Source organism: Lutra lutra, chromosome 6 (assembly GCF_902655055.1).
Source record: "Lutra lutra chromosome 6, mLutLut1.2, whole genome shotgun sequence".
Classification (NCBI taxonomy): Eukaryota; Metazoa; Chordata; class Mammalia; order Carnivora; family Mustelidae; genus Lutra; species Lutra lutra.
Window position 1 is genome coordinate 126,786,815 of NC_062283.1, and position 15,309 is coordinate 126,802,123.

General features: G+C 45.8%; 1 pseudogene; it reads left to right on the forward strand.

The window, feature by feature from the left end:
- The first annotated feature begins 531 nt into the window (after positions 1-531).
- LOC125101667 (piezo-type mechanosensitive ion channel component 1-like) lies at positions 532-3,409 on the forward strand (annotated as a pseudogene).
- Positions 3,410-15,309: the final 11,900 nt, after the last annotated feature.

Here is a 15,309-nt window from a genome sequence, read left to right on the forward strand (position 1 = left end):
GGGACCCCTGCACTGCTGTTCGACAGGTGTACCACCCCAGGCCTTTGTGGCAGCCTGCCAGCCCCCACTGCCAATGTGCTTGTTAAAGATTTGAGAAGGGTGGCCCACTCAGAGTATTCAGCCATGGTGAAGAAGGCGAAGAAGGCCATCTTTGTCCCAGTTCATCTCTCCAGACCCCCAACTTTAAACTGCGGCCCCGTAAAGACCTCTTTTAAGGCCTCAGAGGTCTTACAGTCAAGCTTCTGAATGTCACTCTTGAAGCTCTGCACATACCACCCAGTTGGACCAAGGGTCCAAGGAAGCATGAGGGGCAAGGAAGAGCAAGAGGTGGAGGTGACCAAGGTGGGCTATAGCCCAGGGCAGGCCAGGGCTGTTGCTGCCATGAAAGAGGAGGCTGCCCATCACATGATGCTCACAGGCCCTGACAAAGAGGTGGACATCTACATCAGGCACAATCTGGCCACAGCCCCACCCAGCAGCACCCATTTGAGCCCCAGGCTGGCTGAGCCTAGAGAGATGTGGGCCCACCTCATCATGGACCAGCACTCTGTACAGCTGTGCCCCTATCACCATGATTATATGGCACATCCCCTACTACAGCTGGCTGACTTTCATGTCTTCATGCTGCTGCTCTGGGCTTGCCCCATCTGGACCATGTGCAGCTGCCACCAGCTGACCACGCTTGGAGCACCTTCCATCCTGCTCTATAGACTGGCACTGTGCAGCCTGCACCACATGTGGGCCACAGAGCATGACACAATGTCCTGAGCTCCCCATCACCCTGGGTTCTGTCAGCCTGGCCATATGGGACTACAGAACATCCACTACCTCTGCCTGAACCTCAGTGCCATGGTGAACACTCCGACCTTCTAGCTGCTGCTACACCAGTGTGTCAAGGAGAAACTGCTGAAGGTGAAGGCCCCCCTGCACCAACAGAGTCGCCATGGCAGACACAGAGCACACGGGATGCTGCTTCAGAGTCTGGGGGAGCCAGTCACAGGTGTCTACCCAACTACTGGATCTACATGTCTGCTGAAACATACATCGTGGTCAGCTTTGCCAGCTGCCTCACCATCTACAAGATCATCCACATGTTCCTCTTCTTGCTCTGCCTCGCCCTCTTCCACATCCACAACAGCCTGTGGCAGAAGCTGCTTGAAGTGTTCTGGTGGCTGGCCATGGTTTACACTGTGCTGGGGCTCATCGCTGCCTATAATTTCCAGTTGCACAGCCTTGCCATACACTGGAACGACCTGATGGGCTTCACCAATGAGCAGTTGGGGGACACGAGCCTGGAGCAGTTCCACATGCCCAAGTCCTTCTCCAGCATCCTCATCCCTGGCTTCTCCTGCTTCCCTGCACCCTGCCTGCCTTGCACTCAGCCCTTTATGCAGCTCATCAAGCATGTCCTCTGACCTGGCACCACCTCCTATGTCGGGCTCACAGGAAGTGTGTGGTATGTGGGACCCCACTGGTGGAGCAGCAGAAAGAGGAAGAGTAGGTTTCCAGGGACAAGGGGTTGAGCACAGCTGGCTCCCACCAAGCCATGTAAGTCCCAGAAGCCACAGCCAACAGGTAGGGCCTGGTGACCATGCACCCGCTGGACTTGGCCACTGGCTTCTGGCTTATGTGATGTTCTTCTTCTTTTTTTTTTTTTTTTTTTTTAAGATTTTATTTATTTATTTGACAGACAGAGATCACAAGTAGGTAGAGAGGCAGGCAGAGAGAGAGAGAGAGGAAAGCAGGCTCCCCGCTGAGCAGAGAGCCCGATGTGGGACTCGATCCCAGCACCCTGAGATCATGACCTGAGCCAAAGGCAGCGGCTTAACCCACTGAGCCACCCAGGCGCCCCAATGTGATGTTCTTCTGATGTCTGCTGGAGCTGCTTGTCTTCAAGCAGGTGGTCCTGCACACTGTCTGGATGACCCTCAAGGAGGTGTTAGTGATGAACCTCCTGCTGGTTGTGCTGTGAGGCTTCACCCTGCCCTACTTCCACTTCTGGCCTCCTGCCAGTATTATCATTATGTGCAAGACGGTCTATCAAGATCATCAGCCCCTTGAGTATTCCAAAAACTACTGAGCCCTTTCTCAATAGCACCAACTTGCAGAAGACAGAGATCAATCAATTCTTGCTGTACCGGCGGCCCACGAGCCTTGTTAACTGGTTTGGGGGTGTGGAAGGGCTTCCTGAACCTGAGCTACATCCAGAACCACCTACAGGCCCTGCTGCTGCTGGCATTTGAGGTCACCATGTACCAATGCCAGGAACATCACCACCCATAGCACCTGCTGGCCCCACCAGCTGCCCAAGCTGTCTATAAAGGACAATACTCTCTAGTGGCTGAAACAGGGACTACTCCACTACCTCAAATTCTTCTACAAACTTGGACTGGAGATCTTCCTGGTGGCCGTGAACATGTTTGGGCTGTGCAGGAACTTCATGATCATGCTGCAGTGGCTATCCTCACCCACCAGCACTCTGGGCTATTGCTGGCCTCTGGCCCAACTACTGCCTCTTCCTGATACTCTTACTGTTTTCCCAATACCGGATACACCTTGACATTCCTGTGCATAAACTATCTGTGTCACTGAAGCAAGACCATCCTTGTGAATTCCACACTTAAGTGGCTGTACCTACCCAAGTTATTCAGGGCCCCAACTCCACCAACCTCATAAGTGATTTCCTCCTGTTGCTCTGCTGTGGTAGGTGTTCTCTTCCAAGTACAACAAGGAGCGGCTGGCATCAATACTGACCACCTGGAACCTGTCGGGGGAGCCCCACGCCATGCCCAACTTTATCCCCTGTGGGTCCTACCTTAGCATGCTGGAGGTGGCCATCTTTTGCTTCCTCTCCCTGGTTGGTGTTAGTCAAGAGGGCTGCCCACATCAGCATCTTCAAGCTGGGCTACCCACTGACCCACTTATACCTGCTGCTCTTCAGCGCCAAGCTGCAGAAGAACACACGAGCCTGTCTCCTGCCAAGGGGCTGCCTCATTCTCTGCAAGCTCACTGTCATCTCCAAGGACATCCTCTTGTTCCTGTCCTGGGTGTGTGTGGAGCAAATGCAGAGCAACTTCTGCTGGGCCATCCAACTTTTACTCAGCCTCATGTGCTGCATCAAGGGTGACCATAACCCCAGGGAGATGCTGGGCAGGGACCAGGACTGCCTGCTGCAGGTGGAGGAGGCCAGGTCCTGCCTGACAGCCTCTGCTCCCTGTTCCCGCTGCTGCAGCACTGAATCTTCCTCAGCCACCACTCCCTGCACATCAAGGCCGAGCTCCAGATCTTCCTGCTGCCCAGCAACCTGCAGGCCTCCAGGAGTCTTGCCCTCTACCAAGCTGCCGACCTCAAAAGCATCGACCTGCACCACAAAGCAGCGAATTCCCTGGCGCAGCTGTGCCAAGCCTGAGAGACACAAGCAGGACCCGACGGGCAGTGGCCCCCCCCAGAAACCAGAAGCCAGGGCTGGGCAGTCCAGAGGGCTGCTCCCTGCTGCAGTGACAATGGTGCTGGCTGTGACTAGACCACGTCACAGCCATCCACTCCCACCTGGGACCACTGTTCGAGTCCGACGGGGAGAAGGCGGCCTGGCCTGAAGAGCCCAGGCAGTGAGCACAGAGCGCCTTCCAGATGGCAGAGCAGGGATAGGATAGGTGACCAGAGTCCTGGCAGTGCTGAGGCGGCGGTGGCAGGAGTGGGCAGAGTAGCTGCCCACAGGAGACCGTCTGCGTCCGGAAGCGGAGCCCGCGGAAGGCGCGGCGCAGCCACGTGACGCAGAGAGCGCGGAGTCCGAGGTTCCTGTGGGGGAGGGGCTCTGCGCTGGCGGACGGGCTGACGCACCGGGCTGCGGCCCAGCAGGAGCGCCGCAAGCCACGTGCTGGGCCGCAGGTGCCACGTTTCCCACCCCGCCGGGACCCGGAGCTCCTTCGGAGGACAGACAGTCACTGGCGCGTACTGGGCCAGCTGTAGGAGGGCGAAGTCCAGGCCATGCTGCAGGGCCCCTCGCAGGCCCACCCTGAGCCAAGCACGTCCTCAGGGAAGCCGCCAAGCCTACAACCAACAGCACAAGCAGCGCCCTCAGCAAAAGCCACAACCCCCACAGCAGCAGCAAGGACGAGGTGCCTGCCGAGCCCAGGGCTTCCCTGTGCAGTTGTGGTAGCTTCCAGCCAATACGGGTATTGCTGCTCTTCACCAAGCCCCTGTGCTTCCTAAAGCTGGAGGAGGCCAAAGCGGCAGGGCCGGGCACTGTGGCTGCTGCAGGCTGGGTACCAGAGTGCAACTAGCCCGCTCAGAACTACCCTGCTAGCCCTCGTCGTCCCTGACCTCGTGGTGCTGCCCATCCTATGGGCCATGCCTGCCATCCCATGGACCATGCTGTCCATCCAGCAAGTGCTTCTGGATGAAGGCCATTGTCTTCATACTGTCACACAAGTACCTGTTCCAGTTTGACTTCCCTGAAACAGTCACGCAGTGATGCAGCACTATGATAACAAGCCCTACTTCTTTTCATGCATCCTGGGCCTGAAGAAGACTGACGGCTACATCAGTTTGACCTGGTGAAGCCCATGGCCCTCTTTGGGAGGGCCCAAAACCCAGAGGTCCTGCAGGAGCACGGGGAGGCAGCTGCTTGGTGAGAGGGAAGAGGTGAAGTTCCCCCCGGAGACAGTGAGGACAGCAGGGTTCCACCTGCAGGGCTGCTTCTGTCTGTCCCCGGCCCTGAGTGTATATCCACAGCAGATGGCAGCTGGTCTGGCAGCTCAATGACCCACTACTCAAGGAAGCCAGCAACCCCTGAGCCTAAACGCTCCCTCCAAAGCTAGATGTACATATCGTGGTAGCCAGCTTCCTCTTTGGGCTGCAGCTGCTTCACAGGGTTGGCTTCAGACCTGTTGGGTACAGAAATATACTTGGGGAGGAGATTGGGGATGATTACTGACCTGTCTGACATGCCCTCCAGCAAGCTGGCCAGCTGTCATTGCACAGTCGTGTTGGGGAACGGGTCCATGGTATACTCCATGGTGCTGCATTTGGCCAGGTCCCTCTGGAAGTTCTAAGCGGACTCTTCTCTGTGAGTAAAAAACATTATTCTATCCAGTGCTTGGTTATGTTGTGTTTTCCTTGGTGACTCATACCAAGATGCAGTGGACACAAGTGTTTGGACTCTCTGCTGGGTGGCTGGCACCGTGATGATCTTTCCTCTCCTCCATGTTGTTGGAGTTCTGCCATGGCACTGATTACTGATACACAGTGTTCTGCTCCACAGACTGCTAATGGACACCTGGGTTTCTTTTGGGTGATAAATTGTCTAAACTTAGATCATCATGATGGTTGCACAACTCTACAAATATATTAATAGATGACATGGCAATGGTGTTCTTTGTTGATAAAAAATTCACTACAAACTCACTAAAATTAAAACTCTGTATAACCGATGTTTTCTCTAGCCCGGAGCCATGTGAGGATTATATTCTCAGGGGACTTAAATTCCTAAGAAGAGAAAAGCCATCGAGCCAGGGTTCTCATCTCCTCCGTTTTAAACATCCCAGTCAGCCTCCATCTTCAAAGATATCAAGAAGCCCAAACACAAAAGGAAGCTGTGATGAAAAGGATGGTGTAGATGAGACTTTCCTCTAACACGAGTTCCAGTACTCTGTTTGCTGATCCACTAGAGACCGGTGGGGGGGGGGGGGGGGGTTAGGGCGGGTCAGTAATCAGCTTAATGTCATCTCAGCCACCATTTTATCCACAACTCATGCAGTCTGGGAATGCAATGTCAGGCATTAACCTTAAATTTCACTTATATCAGTTATTTCGTTCATTTTTTTAAAAGATAGTTTAAACTTTAGCATACAGCTAATTTAGTACTCTTGATACTATTGTTTCTTCTATTAAATTACTAGGTCCATTCAAAAAGGGGGAAGGGAGAGATGTCTGTATCCCCAGATACTTTCCATTGTTCAGCCCAGAAGAGGGATCCATTTTGCCCCAAGTCTAATAGTAGTGAACACTGAGTGAATGTGGAACACGGTGGTATCTCAAATATTGTTACTGGCTTAGCAGTACCTTGGGAACAGATGTAGTTGCTGTTAAAAGCAAGGTACTCATGGGGCGCCTGGGTGGCTCAGTGGGTTAAAGCCTCTGCCTTCAGCTCAGGTCATGATCCCAGGGTCCTGCGATGGAGCCCCACATTGGGCTCTCTGCTCAGCAGGGAGACTGCTTCCTCCTCTCTCTCTGCCTGCCTCTCTGCCTACTTGTAATCTCTGTCTGTCAAATAAATAAATAAAATCTTTAAAAAAAAAAAAAAGGCAAGGTATTCTTCCCTCCCTCCCATATACCTGTGGTCACTTTTGTTTGGCATGTATGCTCCTTCACATGATCACAACACTGTACCCCAGTGTATTGCTAACTCGGTTTTTTCTTTGTATCACTATATTCAGTGTATTTTTCACATCCAGGTGTTTCCACAGACTGGACAGAGTTAGAGTTCAGCTTCTTCTAACCGAAGTGTTTAAATCCGACCAGACAGCAGCAAGTGCTTTTTAATCTAAGCAAACTGATCTGTCAAAGGCAATCAACTCAGGGAAGTTACTCCAGGAGGAGCCTAATAATCCCGATGAATCACACTGCCCTATGTGAAGCTCAGCTGCTGAACTCTTGACATAATGTCACAAGTACTTAGAGGAATTAGTACATACAGCTGAACTCTATGTTGACACACAAACTCTAGCCTCTGTGCATAAGTTAGTGATCACTGCGTTTAGACTGGAGAGGAGTAATGTGTGTGGTGATGTCGGTTCATGTTTTTTTTAAAGATTTTATTTATTTGAGAGAGAGAAAAAGAGCACAAGCAGAGGGAGCGGGAGAGGGAGAAGCAGAGGGAGCGGGAGAGGGAGAAGCAGGCTATTGCCTAAGCAGGGAGCCCCATGTGGGGCTCGATCCCAGGACACTCGGACCATGACCTGAGCCAAAGGCAGACACTTAACTGACTGATCTACCCAGGCGCCCCTCAGTTCATGTTTAAGGATGATGTTACACCCCCTAGACTTCATGTTGCATAATGTTCACAAGCATTTATCAACAGTATGCTTAATTCCTCTAGACGGAAATAAAGATTTGTTGTTGTGATTTTTAAAAATCATCTCCTATCTTTTAAACAAGGGTTCCTAACCTCTTAAAAATGCTCCTACCAATTTAGGGCTTTCCTGTTACCAAGATTTTTAAGTACTTTTTCTTGTTTAAATGTTGCAACAATATTTGAGAGGTCAGTAGAGATGGTAACATCATTTATATCATTAGTCACAGAACTGAAACTCAAACCTAAATCTGATAGCTTGATGTTTTGAGGTCTTCCTGAAACTGTAAATCTTGTCTTTGGAGCTTTTGTTCTAGTGTTAGGATTACTAAGATAGGTGGGATAGGATAGGATAGCATTGTTGAGAGTCTTGTCCCCAAATAGGGCAGCCTGTCAGGTTCTCTCTGCTCCCCACAGAGAACCCCACCACACTTAAAATAAGGAAACAGAATAGATGGGGAGGCGGCAATAATGAGCGGCATCTCTTGGAGGGCTGTGCTGAAAATTCTCCCTCAGTGATGAGGTGTTCTTTGAGAATGACCTCCTCTTACAGTTGGAAGAGAACTTTAAGAGAAGTAACAGCACACACTCAAATCAGAGGGCAATGAAAGAATAGATTGGGTAGGGGCACCTGGGTGGCTCAGTGGGTTAAAGCCTCTGCCTTCGGCTCAGGTCATGATCTCAGAGTCCTGGGATCGAGCCCCACATCGGGCTCTCTGCTCAGCTGGGAGCCTGCTTCCTCCTCTCTCTCTGCCTGCCTCTCTGCCTACTTGTGATCTCTGTCTGTCAAATGAATAAATAAAATCTTAAAAAAAAAAAAAGAATAGATTGGGTAGGAGATAAGCTTGGAAGAATAATATATAGTAATAATAAGAATAGTAAGAATAATAGTAGTAATATAATTGCTAATGTATATTGAGTACTTACTATTTTCCATTATTGTAAGTGCTGTATATTAATTTATTAAATCCTCATTAGAACCCTGTGAAGTAGGTACTGTTCCTCTGATGAAAAATTGAGTCAATAGGAGGTTGATTGACTTATCTGTGACCACACAGGTAGTAACTTAGGGAAACTGATTCTCCAACTTGTACTCTAATTATTGTGTGGTCGTCATGATAAATTTGAAAAGACTTCCTGAGTTTTGAGAAATTTCACTTACTTTCGGGACCTACGGACAATAATGCATATTTCCATCCCAGGCAGTATTTCACCCTCAAGAGTCTGACCCTTCCATTTGAAAACACCCCAAATCGATGCATAATATTAAAAGGAAAATCTTTTTAAAACATGCTAATAAGCTGGCAAGAAAGTGAGGAATACTTAGGTGCCTAAAGTCACATGAAAATGTGGACCCAGTTTTCACTCTGATAATATTCACTGATCCTGTAGACCTTGATCTTTGATTTCTCGTAGGGTGTCGGGGCATGGAGACACAAGTGGCCTGACTGAGGCAGGGAGTCTAATAGGAGACTTCAATGACAGATCTACTTCCTACATTAGAGATAACAAGAAAAACTAATTTCTTGGGGCACCTGGATGGCTCAGTCAGTTAAGTGTCTGCCTTTGGCTCAGGTCATGATCTTTCTGTCCTTGGATCGAGCCTCGAGTCTGGCTCCCCACTCAGCAGGGAGTCTGCTCTGTCTGTACCCCCCAACCCCTGCTCATGCTCAATCTCTCTCTCTCTCTCTCTCTCGCTCAAATAAATAAAATCTAGGGAGGGAAGGCGGAAGGAAGGAAAGAAGGAAGAGGAAAGAGAGAAAGAAAAACTTCTCAATCTCTAGATGCTAGTAGAGGAGAAAAACATCTCTCCTAAGAATTCATAACCACAAACAGACCTTTATTTGGGTTTCTAGTCCAAATTTACACCACTAGAGTGGTGCCAAAGAAACTTCAGGTTAAGAATATAGTTTAAAATTGTACTGGGTTGGTAATGCACTCAGATGCCTGACAGAATCAAAAGCAGCCCCACTCAAAAGGAACGAACTGTCAAGTCGATTCCCAAAGAATTCGCACAGATAAACTACCAAAGAGTAAGATCTCAGAGCAGAGTTTCACAAGACACATGAAGGACCATGAGTATAGGGTCATTGGAAACTATAATCATAAGAATTAGACCGCAGAAGAGACCAGATAGTGCAATTATGGAATAGCAAATGACAGGTGTAATCTGGTAGTGTTTTGCTTCAACTGTACCATTTATCTCTTGTTCCCTGTCCCTGGGCTTCTCTGATGTCAGTTTATTCAGAAGTCGACTAGGCATATGCATGCACATCTGGAAGTATGGAAGACTGACCTCCCTGGGGCAACTTTTGACCAAGGGACTATGAAAGCTAATGGATAAATGCTCTCATCTTTCACTCTTTTAGTGGACAATTCTGAGATACAAGCTCTTCAAAAGGTCCTGTTGGAACAGAGTCCCAGTTGCCTACAATGAAGATCAATCCATAGGGCATCCCTATATTGGCATTCCCTCCTTGTTTCCCTTTCCCTAATCTCGCACTCCTGTTCCCTGCATTCGCTTCCCCAATAAACTACTTGCCTACTTGCCTGAGAATTTTCAATACAAATAAGGAACACAAGACTAAAACATGAAAAGGAAGACACAGAAAAAGAACCACATAGAACTTTTAGAAATAAAAAATAATTTTAACTTAAAATTTAAAAGATGGTTAAATAAAAGAATAGATACAGCATAAGAAAGAATAAGCTGGAAGATGAATCAGAATATTTTGCATAATGCAGAACAGAGACCTAGCATATAGAAGATATACAAGAGATGGAAATATGTACATCTACAAAAATCAAATTGGAAATCCTGAAGGGGATAGCACATGGATATAAATACAAAATATGAATTATTATGTAAATTTAAATGCAAAAATAAATGTGTTTAAAAAGTAAAGATTATTAAATTGGGTAAAAATAAATAAAATCCACTTATAAGTTGCTTTATGAGACATAAGGTTAACAATTAGTTGAAATTAGAAGGATGAAAAAATACATACACAGTGCAGATAACCAAAATAAAGCTGATGTTACTATATTAATATCAGACAAAATAGACTTTTAAGACAAAAGGCATTGAGACAAACTACATAATGAGAAAAGGTTAATTCACCATTAGATACAAAAATTCCAAACTGAACTCTATACATTATAGCTTGACACTATATAAAGCAAAACTTAAAAGAATTACGAGAATAAATATAGAAGCACAACAGTAGAGCTGAGGATTTTAACATACCTCAGAACTTGGTGATTGATAGTTCACAAAATAAAGAAGAAAAATATCAGTAAGGATATGGAAGATTTGAACAATACAGTTAACAAGCTTTACCTAATGAATATATATGGAACATTTTACCCAAAAAGTGGAGAAATATTTCAAGCCCCTCTGTAAACAGTAGTTTACAAGAACCGAAAGCATTCGGGGCCATTGTTTTTTTTTGTTGCTTTTTTTTTTTCTAAAGATTTTATTTATTTGACAGAGAGAGATCACAAGTGGGCAGAGAGGCAGGCAGAGAGAGAGGAGGAAGCAGGCTCCCTGCAGAGCAGAGAACCCCATGCGGGACTCGATCCCAGGACCCCGAGATCATGACCTGAGCTGAAGGCAGAGGCTTAACCCACTGAGCCACCCAGGTGCCCCCCGGGGCCATTGTTTTAAGACTCAACTAATTTTAAATGATTGGTATCGTATAGATTATCTTCTTTGCCACAGTGTGCTTCATAGAAGACTCAAGCACAAATGGCCAATAAATTATAAAAATGCTGCTTAACTTTTAGGTTAGCAGATGAAAATGAAAATTAGAAATGAAGGGGCGCCTGGGTGGCTCAGTGGGTTGAAGCCTCTGCCTTCGGCACAGGTCATGATCTCAGGGTCCTGGAATCCAGCCCCGCATAGGGCTCTCTGCTCAGCAGGGAGCCTGCTTCCTCCCTCTCTCTGCCTGCCTCTCTGCCTACTTGTGATCTGTCAAATAGATAAAATCTTAAAAAAAAAAAAAAAGAGAATTAGAAAGAAGAAATGGAAGAAAAGGAAAACGAAAATTAGAATCACACTAAGATATATTTCACACTGACGGTATTGGCAGGATTTTTAAAATCTGACATCTGAAGCATTGAGAAGAATCTAGGAGCAGGGCGCCTGGGTGGCTCAGTGGCTCAGGTCATGATCCCAGAATCCTGGGATCGAGCCCCACATCGGGCTCTCTGCTCAGCGGGGAACCTGCTTCCTCCTCTCTCTCTCTCTGCCTGCCTCTCTGCCTGCTTGTGATCTCTATCTGTCAAATACATAAATAAAATCTTTAAAAAAAAAAAAAGAATCTAGGAGCAGTCACATCTCTTATATACTGCTAAAGAAAATATTAAATGATATCACCACTTTGGAAAACCAGTAGGATCATCTCTTAAATTTGGAGATGTGCATTCCCTGTGATCCAGCGATGCTATCAGAAAAACTCTGGCACACATATAGACATTCAAGAATATTCATAACAGTATTGTTTTAAAACAAAAACTGGAAACAGTACAAATGTCAACCCTGAACAAGGCCACAATAAGCAAATAATAATGTCCCCCAAGGACAAGTGTGAAATTCTTCTAGGAAATATGAAGCACCAGACAACTGGGCCACAGGCACACTCGTATTTAGTGTAACCAAATTTTTCAAGGAATTTTTTCCAGAATGGCCCTACCAGTTAACACTTTAATTTCCAAGGCTTTAGTGACTTCTCACATAGTCGCTAAAATCTGGTATATTCTAATATTTGCTATTCTGATGTGGAACTAATTTTTACTTGAAACTTGCCTGTTTTGATTTGCATCTGTTCATATACTTGTTAGTCAGTTGGGCTTCTCCATCTGTGAATTGCCTAACCATATCCTTTGCCCCTTTGCCCACTGGGTTTCCTGTTTCTTTCTTTCTTTCTTTTTTTTTCTTGTTGATAAGCAACATTTGTTTGAATATTCTGTATGTGAACTTCTTGTTGGACTTAGACATTACGGATATCTTCTCCCAATCTGTCATCTGTTTTTCTCTATGATGTCCCTCAAATGAAAAAACCTCTTAATTTTGTAGCAAGCAATTCTTCATTTGAATTGTTTGGGTCTTAAAAGTTTTTCCACACACCCTCAGGTCATAGTCTTTAAATAGTCTTAACGTTTTACCTGTAATTTTTTTTTTTTTGCATTTTTGAGAGATTATATCTTACCATATAGTTTTAGTGGCTATTGTAGGTAGTGTATAATTTCCACTTAAATTTTCTGCTTGTTGCTGATAAAGGCAAATACTATCATTCTTATCTCCCATTAGGTCTAATAGTCACTCTGTTCAATACACTTCTTTTGTACACAATCATAGCTACAAATAATTTTATATCTTTCCCATCCTGATAACTTTTAATTCTTTTCTTTACATCATAGCATTAGCTAAACCTTCAGTATTATGTCAAACAATAATAGTAATATTGAGTATTCCTGTCTTAGAACAGATCTTGATCAGAATCTTTATTCTCCCCATTAACATGATATTTGCTGTAGAATGTTTGGTATACAATATGTCTTTCTCAAATCAAGTAAATTCTTCTAAATTTTGAATTTTGACAGTGTTTGTCAAAAGGGGTTGAACTCTGTGGTGCTTGGATATCTCAGTTGGTTGGGCGTCCATCTCTTGATTTCAGTTTGGGTCATGATCTCAGGGTCCTGAGATTGAGCCTCACATTGGGCTCCACACTCAGCATAGAGTCTTTTCCAGTTTCTCTCTCTCCCTCTCCCTCTGCCCCTCCTTCCACTCACGTGCTCTCTCTCTCTCTCTCAATACATAAAATCTTTAAAGGTGGGGGGACTTGAACTTTATCAAGTACTCATTTCTACTGTTGGGGCCAATTCCACATTAAAACCTGTTAAACCCCTAGGGCCTGCCTGGGCCTGCTTAGCTAGAGTGACTCCATATTGCCTAGGTAGCCGTTTTGTTGCCTAGGTAGCCATTTTGTTGTTGCCATGTTGCCTAGGTAGCCATTTTGTTGTTTAACAAATGCTTCAGCAGTTACTGATATCGGTTCCGGGTAACCGTTACTAAAATACACACCTAAAATAAGGCCAGACAGGTAAAAGACATCCAATCAGCCAAAGCCACATACGTAGAGATCTGCGGTTGTGCCCTATAAAAACTAGCCTGTAAGACCAAGGGGGGTCACTTTCTTCAGAGGCGGCCCTGGCCGGTCAGTCGGACTTCTAATGCTTGGCATAGAATAAAGCTTTACATAACTTTCACTTTGTCTCAGTCTCGTTCCTTTGATAACGGACCCTATCTCTACATTTATTGATGTAATCATATGATTTTTCACCCTTATTCCAATAATGTTCTGACCTCAAGAACTGTTAAGATAATAAATGTTTGTGGTTTTAAGTTACTAAATTTGTGGTAATTTGTTACAGCAGCAATAGAAAACTAACCTACAATATGTGATTCCCATAATTCTACATCTCCTTTATAAACTGTAGCAGAGAACAGTTAAGAAACTTGCCCAAGTTCACACAGCTGAAGAGTCTGGTTCCTGGTTAAAAACCTGTGTGTGATTTTTCAGATATGCCTATGAGCAATTACAAAGATTTTACCTGGCAGGCCTCCTGGAAAAAAGGCTCTGCCCCTAAACCTACACTTGGCACAGAGCCAATGCATTGCAGTCTCTGAAGGCAGTTGTCGTAAACAACTCAGATTCCCCTGCCCAGTCATGCCTTCACTTCTGGGGCTCTTCATCTGAGGCCAGAGGCATAAGCCTTCTTCAGATGCTTCTGCTGAGTCCTTCATTTAAGAGGCAGTGGGAGACACCTTGAAAACACTGTTCCACTGACTTTTCTACTCCTAACCCACCTCCTTCACCCTCCCCCCAACCACAGAGTCCTGAAAATTACTGGAGCCTTTAGGTTGAGGCTCCTACAACAGTGAGACATCGCCCATGTCTTTGTTGACACACCCGACCCTGGATTAGCATGCTTTTTAATGAGGGAAATGTTACAGGGGGAGTCAGTGCCTTCTCATTTTAGACTCTTGTGTATAACCATTCCAGCACATAAAGGCTTAACTCTTTCATTTTTGGTTTGTTGCATTAATCAGCTACTCTTAACATCTGAATCTCAGCTCACTTCCCCAGCTCAGCTGAACTCCTAACAACAGATAATAGTAGGAAAGCTCGAATTCAAATCCAGGCCATCCAGCTCTGAACCTCTATTCCTAACCATAATGCTCTACTGCCTCCCTTTGTGTTGGCCACTCTAGTCTACGGAACTGATCATGGTGACTCGGACAGGGCACTAGAGGTTGACTAAAGTATACAGAACAGGTAAACTCAAAAAAGACTTGGTGTTGGGTCGGATGTGGAAAATAAGAAAAGGGAAAACTTTTTGGTCTTCAGCTTAGAACGATAAAGTAGATGGTGGTGCCATTTGCTGAGATAGGAAAGATTGGGATGGGGTGACAGGTGGCAGGGAGACAGTGGAGAAACAAGAGATCTCTCTGGATATATTTAAGGTTTCAGATTCTTAATATCTAAGTGAAGATGTCAGGTAGGCCACTCATATGGAATTTTGGAATTGAATATCAAGCTTACTTTTTTTCCCTCGATTCCTAGGTATTAGGAAAAGAGAAATATTGTAATAGAGGATACTGTGCAGACACCACCTTAAGCAAAGCACGCCTCCTCCCTGCTCCTCCAGTAAGCTCTCAGAAAGAATCAGATATTGCCACTCTTCCGTGAAAAATACTGAGCCATTTTCAAATATTGTTGATATATGGACACAATAGTCTCCAAGTTATGAAAACTACTAGATCAGCATTCTCAAGGAATGACCAGAATCTAGAACTGAGCAAGTAAATAATTCTCTAAAAATCTGAGAACTCTGTGACTGCTACACATTAGCCTTGAAAGTTTACAATTTTGGGGGCGCCTGGGTGGCTCAGGGGGTCAAAGCCTCTGCCTTCGGCTCAGGTCGTGATCCCAGAGTCCTGGGATCGAGTCGCACATGGGGCTTTCTGTTCAGCAGGGAGCCTGCTTCCTCCTCTCTCTCTCTCTCTGCCTGCCTCTCTGCCTACTTGTGATCTCTGTCTGCCAAATAAATAAATAAAATATTTTTTAAAAAGTTTACAATTTTTAACCTGATTTTCAGTCATTTGTTCATTCAACAGGTGATCAATTTATTTGTCTCCAAATCTACAGAGCAATTTAATAATTCAGTTAGGC